Below are 6,627 nucleotides of genomic sequence, written 5' to 3' on the forward strand. Positions count from 1 at the left end.
TACAAGGGAACCGGGAAACCAAACCTTCTTGACAATTGGCATCGATAGATGGAGAACATACTAGACCTGGTTCACTGTCCTGATGAGATGAGAGTAGAACAAGCTGCGTTCTACCTGAGGGAAGCAGCTGGCGAGTGGTGGGATAAGGTGAAGGTGAGTGCTAGGGAGATGTATGCGAACCAGGGCTTACCTGTTATACCTTGGAAAGAGTTTCGGAGGGCTATGAGGAAAGAGTTTGTACCAGAACATGTGAGGATTAAGCTGAGAGAGGAGTTTGATGGGTTTAAGATGACATCTGATATGTCTGTGGCTGAATACTACAAGCAGTTTAATGAGAAGTCTAGGTATGCTGAGGATATGGGTTTGAGTGAGGAGAACCTGGCGCTGAGGTTTGAGAGGTGGTTGACCCCTAAGATCATGGATAACCTACCCGTGGGAGTCCTTACTGATGTTAAGCAAGCTTATGAGAGGGCTGGGAGAGCTGAGAGGTTGGTGGAGATGGCTCAGGAGAGAGTGGGTGAGAAAAGAAAGGCTGAGAGTGAGGGTGGTGGCCAATCTTGTCACAAGAAAGGCAACCACAATCAAACTAGAGGGTTTTCTTCTGGGTCAGGGTTCAGTGCTGGTGCTTCCTTTGCGCGTGGCCGTATGAGTAGTAGTGGTAGTTGGGGGATGACCTGCTATGGTTGTGGCGGTGTAGGCCACAAGAGACATGAGTGCACGAGTATGCTTGGAGCTTTTCAGGGATCGACTCGGGGGAGCTATTCTCAGGGACCTGCACAGAGTTATGCGAGCAATAGACCGTCTGGGTCATTGTCTAACCGGGGAATTCAGAGCTATTAGGGTGGAGGTAACCGCAATGGCGGTAATTCTTATCTGAAACCAGCTACGAACAACAACAACAATCAGGGGTCGGGTGCTAAGCCGAACACATCAGCCAGTACTGTCCAGGGAGGTGGACAGAAGACCAGTGGAAAGCTGTTCGCTCATGATGGACAAGAAAGCAGCTGAGGATGATGCACATGTTATCACTGGTACTTTTCTTATTAACGGTATTAATACCTTTGTTTTGTTTGATTCAGGGGCGTCTCAGTCGTTTGTATCTTTGATTCATGTTAAACGGTTGGGTTTGAGGGTATATGAGTCTGTAAGTGAGAAAGTTTTTATACCTTCGGGTGAGTCTGTATCATGTGGGAGGTTGTATAGAGATGTGTCTATGATAGTTAGGCAAGTTAATCTACCTGTAGACTTGCTCGAGTTTCCTTTTGACGGTTTTGAGATGATAGTCGGGATGGATTGGTTGGGAAAGTATAAAGCTAAGATAGACTGTCATCAAAAGAAAGTGTCTTTGAGAGGTCCTAAGGGTGTTAGTGTGTCTTATCGTGGGTTTGTGGTCAAACCCAAAGTTAAGTTGATTGCAGCTGTGACCTTGAAGTCTTAACTGAGGAAGGGATGCCCTTTGATCTTGTGCCATGTGAGAGATGACCGGATAGAGAGTCCGACATTTGATCAGATACCAGTGGTGGATGAGTTTACAGATGTTTTTTCAGAGGAGATTCCGGGGTTGCCACCGAAGAGGGAGATAGATTTCACAGTTGAGTTGAAACCGGGGACGGGGCTAATCTCTAAGGCACCGTACCGGATGGGTCCTAAAGAGATGGAGGAGCTCAAGAAACAGTTAGATGTTCTGATAGAGAAGGGATACATTAGACCTAGTGTATCACCGTGAGGAGCACCAGTTCTTTTTGTGAAGAAGAAAGATGGGAGTTTGAGGTTGTACATAGACTACAGAGAGCTGAACCGAGTGACGGTGAAGAAAAAGTATCCTTTGCCAAGGATAGATGACCTGTTTGATCAGTTGAGTGGTGCATCAGTCTTTTCCAAGATTGATTTGAGGTCGGGGTACCTTCAGGTGAAGATTAGAGAGGTGGACATACCAAAGACAGCTTTCACGTCGAGGTATGGCCATTATGAGTATGTGGTGATGCCGTTTGGGTTATCTAATGCACCGGCTGTGTTTATGGATTTGATGAACAGAATCTTCAGACAGTTTTTGGACAAGTTTGTGGTGGTGTTTATCGATGACATCTTAGTCTACTTCAAGACTAAGGAGGAGCATGAGGAGCATCTGAGGATTGTGTTGCAGACTTTGAGGGAGCATGAGTTATATGTTAAGCTGCCCAAGTGTGAGTTCTGGTTAGAGAAAGTTGCTTTTTTGGGGCATGTGATCTCTAAGGAGGGAGTAGTCAGGATCCGGCAAAGATTGAGGCGGGACAAAGTGGGAAGCACCAAAGAATGTTGCTGAGATCAAGAGTTTCTTGGGTTTAGCTGGATACTACAGACGGTTCATGAAAGATTTCTCCAAGATAGCTAGACCTATGACAGCTTTGATGAGGAAAGAGAACAGGTTTCGTTGGGATGAGAGTTGTGAGACAGCGTTCCAAACATTAAAGGAGCGTTTGACCACAGCTCCTATCTTAGCATTGCCTGAAGGGATCGAGAACTTTGAGGTTTATACAGATGCCTCAAAGAATGAGTTGGGATGTGTGTTGATGCAGAACGGTAAAGTGATTGCCTATGCTTCTAGGTAGTTGAAGCCTTATGAGGAGAACTATCCTACACATGATCTGGAGTTGGGTGCAGTGGTGTTTGCTCTCAAGATTTGGAGACATTACCTTTATGGGGCGACCTTTAAGGTATTTTCGGATCACAAGAGTCTCAAGTACATCTTCACTCAAAAGGAGTTGAACATGAGATAGAGGAGGTGGATGGAGCTGATTGGCGATTATGACATGGATATTATCTACCATGAAGGGAAAGCCAATGTTGTTGCAGATGCTTTGAGTAGGAAGAGTGTGCATTCTTTGTGTACAGCTCTATCTTTGATGAGGTTGAGAGATGAGGTGAGGAAGTTTGGGATACATATGATGCAGAGAGGGGATGCCGTGGGATATTTGACAGTACAACCTGATCTTTATGATGAGATTAGAGGTAAACAGGCGTTGGATCCTAAGATGGTTGAGTGGAGAGCTGGAGTAGAGAAAGGGACAGTGTCTCGATTCTCTATTCATACAGATAGTAGTTTGAGGTTTGATGGTAGGTGGTGTGTCCCTAATGATGAGGAGCTGAAAAAGACTATCATGACAAAGGCACATTGTACACCATATTTAGTACATCCAGGTGGTGACAAGCTGTACAAGGATTTAAAGAACACGTTTTGGTGGCCTGGGATGAAGAAAGAAACAGCTGAGTTTGTGGCCCGTTGTTTGACATGCCAGAGAGTTAAAGGGGAACAGCGACGACCACAAGGTAAGATTCAGTCTCTAGAGGTACCTGAGTGGAAGTGGGAATCCATTTCTATGGATTTTATCGTGGGTTTGCCAAAGAGTCAACAGGGTAACAACATGATATGGGTAATAGTGGATCGACTGACCAAGTCAGCTCACTTTGTGCCAATGAAAGATACATGGACTAAAGCACAATTAGCTATGGTTTATCGGAAGAATGTGCTTAAGTTACATGGAGTCCCTAAGGACATAGTATCTGACAGAGATGCGAGGTTTATCTCAAGGTTTTGGAAAGAGTTGTAGGAATCTTTGGGAACAACTTTGAAGATTAGTACAACATTTCATCCTGCGACAGACGGTCAGACTGAGAGAACGACAAGACTCTTGAGGATATGTTACGAGCTTGTGTGATGGACTTTGGTTGTAGCTGGGAACAGAGGTTCGATTTGATAGAGTTTTCTTACAACAACATCTATCACACTAGTATTGGCTTGACACTGTTTGAGGCTTTATATGGGAGTAGATGTCGGAGTCCGATTTGTTGGGACGACAGTGCTGAGGCAGTGGTTCTAGGACTAGAGATGGTACATGAGATGGTTGAATAGATTAAGATGATCAGGGAACGGATGAGAGCAGCTCAGGATAGGCAAAAGAGTTATGCAGATCTACATCGCCGGGATATAGAGTTTCAGGTTGGGGATAAGGTTCTTCTGAAAGTGTCTCCTATGCATGGGGTTATGAGATTTGGGAAGAAAGGCAAGCTGACTCAGAAGTTCATCGGGCCTTATGAGATCTTAGAGCGGGTTGGAGAGGTTGCATATCGTCTGGCTTTATAAGCTGCGTTAGAGAGAGTGCATAACATGTTTCATGTATCTCAGCTACGAAGGCATGTGAGTGACCCGTCACATGTGTTAGGGGCAGAGAGCTTAGAGCTAGATGAGTCCTTATCATATCTTGAGGTACCTAAGCAGATTCTTGACCGGAAGGTTAGGAAGACTAGGAGTGGTGAGATAGTTTTGCTTAAGATCCTTTGGTCTAACCACGAGACTGAGGAAGCTACATGGGAGGCAGAGGACGCCATGAGAGAGCGTTAGCCTTTCCCTTTTTGATCAGGTATGTATGGTTACGGGGACGTGACCTTGTTTCTTATAGGGGGGTAGGAGATGATCGCGAATAGTTTTAAGAGTTTTTTATACCGTTTTTATGTTGTGTCGGTATGTTTGTTGTGGTTGAGTCGGGTTGAGTTTGGGTTAGTAACATGTTTTATGTTGAGTTTTGTTTGGTTGTTGAGTCGGGAGTGTTGTAGTGTGTGTCTTTGTTTTGTTGTGGTTTGAACTTCGGGGACGAAGTTCTTTTTAAGGAGGGAAGGCTGTAATACTACGGTTTATGAGTCTCTGGGTACTCTATCGAATAGGCCTTACTCTGTCGAGTAAGGGTGTGTTGCGTTTCAATAATAGTTTCTGACCTGTTGGGTACTCGATCGAGTAACGTTGATACTCGATGGAGTAAGGGGGCACTCGATCGAGTAGCCGGTTTACGGGGTGATGATTTGTCGGGTTTTGTTAATAATGCAATTAAGTACATAATTACTTCCGTCACTTTTCTTTAAACACTTTTATAACCTAATTGCTTTTAAAAGAGAAAACAAACTACGTTCTTCGCATCAATCGCATTTTTGACAAATCCCGGAGCTTGGAAGGTCGGTTTTTACCTTTCTTTATACCTTTGTGATCCTTCCGTCGAGGGTAAGATCTACGTACCGTTTTTATAGTATTTCGTTAAAGTTGGTTAAAACCTAATTTGGGATTTGGGGGTTTTTGTTGTATTTCTTGATTGGTAGTGATTATATGTTTGTATGTTAGGAGGAGGATTCGTAGAGGAAGCCTTTTGATATCAGCTGTGAGACCGTCTAATTGTGTTGCTTTCCAGGTAAGGTTTCCCTACTCAGTATTAGTCCCATAATGCATTGTTGGTGTTGTGTGATTGTTGAATATTATCGTATTCGTATTGTGACGGTTGTTGGTTTTGATTGCTGCTTAATGGTTGTGATTGTTTGTCTCTGGTTCTCGAGATGCGTTCTCGGCTGAGTGGAGTCACTTGCGGAAGTGGCTTCAAGCCCTAGTTTCGCCCTCTGTGGAACCCGCCATGGGAGGGGATGTGCACATTAATGGGACAGGGTTATCGCTCGGTATGATGAGCGGGGATTTGGTGGGTACGGCTGCGGTCCCCCACTGGCAGGGCTGGTCCAGTGGACAGTCGGTGACGGAGATTGATTGGAGTGGGTTTGATTGTGTGTGTGATTGTTGAGCTGTTTGTTTACTGTGTTGTTGGTTATATAAATTGTGTGATTAGTACTGACCCCGTTTAATGTTCTAAAAACTGTGGTGATCCATTCGGGGATGGTGAGCAGTTATTGAGCAGGTATGAGTCGAGTTACTGGGATAGCTGGGATGTGCCACCGTCTGATGATAGAAGTCTTCTGCTGTAGCTTTAGTAGTTTAATAAACATTTCATTTAGTTGATTGGACAGTTGGTTTTGAGAACTTGTATTCGTATTTTGGTTTTCGCTTTGTATTGTAACCTTTCACTAAAGTTATACTATTTAAATGCTGTTTCGTTATTATCTGATGATTATCATTGCCTCGAGTAACCGAAATGGTAGCATCCTTATACCCGAGTGGTCCTGGTAAGGCACTTGGAGTATGGGGGTGTTACAGTCTGTCCCTCAATACACTGAAGAGCACTTTACCTCCCTTGAAACAGGCTAAGTTCCCCAACATTCCCTTCTTACTGGGCTATGAACCTACCGATAAAGATATCCAGGAGATGAACCTCCTAGTTCGAAAACGCAAGAAGCACGGGGTTATCCTCCGTCCCTATCATCTGACTCTCAATGGATACTTTGTCCCCGATGTGACACCCAGCGATAACGCGGAAAATATAACTAATAAACTAAAGCGGAAATTTGTGATATTTTAAAAACTTTTTGGTTATTAGTTAAAGATTAACACGCGGGTGCCAAAATGAAATGAAACAAATACAATAATGGACAAAATTAGGTTATTACAACCCAAGTCGAGAAGGCGGGGAAAAGATATCCCACGAATAAACATAAAAAAAAGGGTTTCTAAACTAGAAACTAAGGTCCAAGGGATTAGTTCTCGTTGGCCCACACGTCTTCCCCGCGTAAGCATCTTCACAACCTGTCATTCATGTAAACATGAACGCCACAGTCAGTGGGGAGTAACTCAAGGTTCTCCCAGCCACAATATGTCGAGACGAACATAACAAAGATGAGATTATACGTGTTTAAACCAACAAGAGTAAAAGAAATGATGGAATA

Source organism: Silene latifolia, chromosome Y (assembly GCF_048544455.1).
Source record: "Silene latifolia isolate original U9 population chromosome Y, ASM4854445v1, whole genome shotgun sequence".
Classification (NCBI taxonomy): Eukaryota; Viridiplantae; Streptophyta; class Magnoliopsida; order Caryophyllales; family Caryophyllaceae; genus Silene; species Silene latifolia.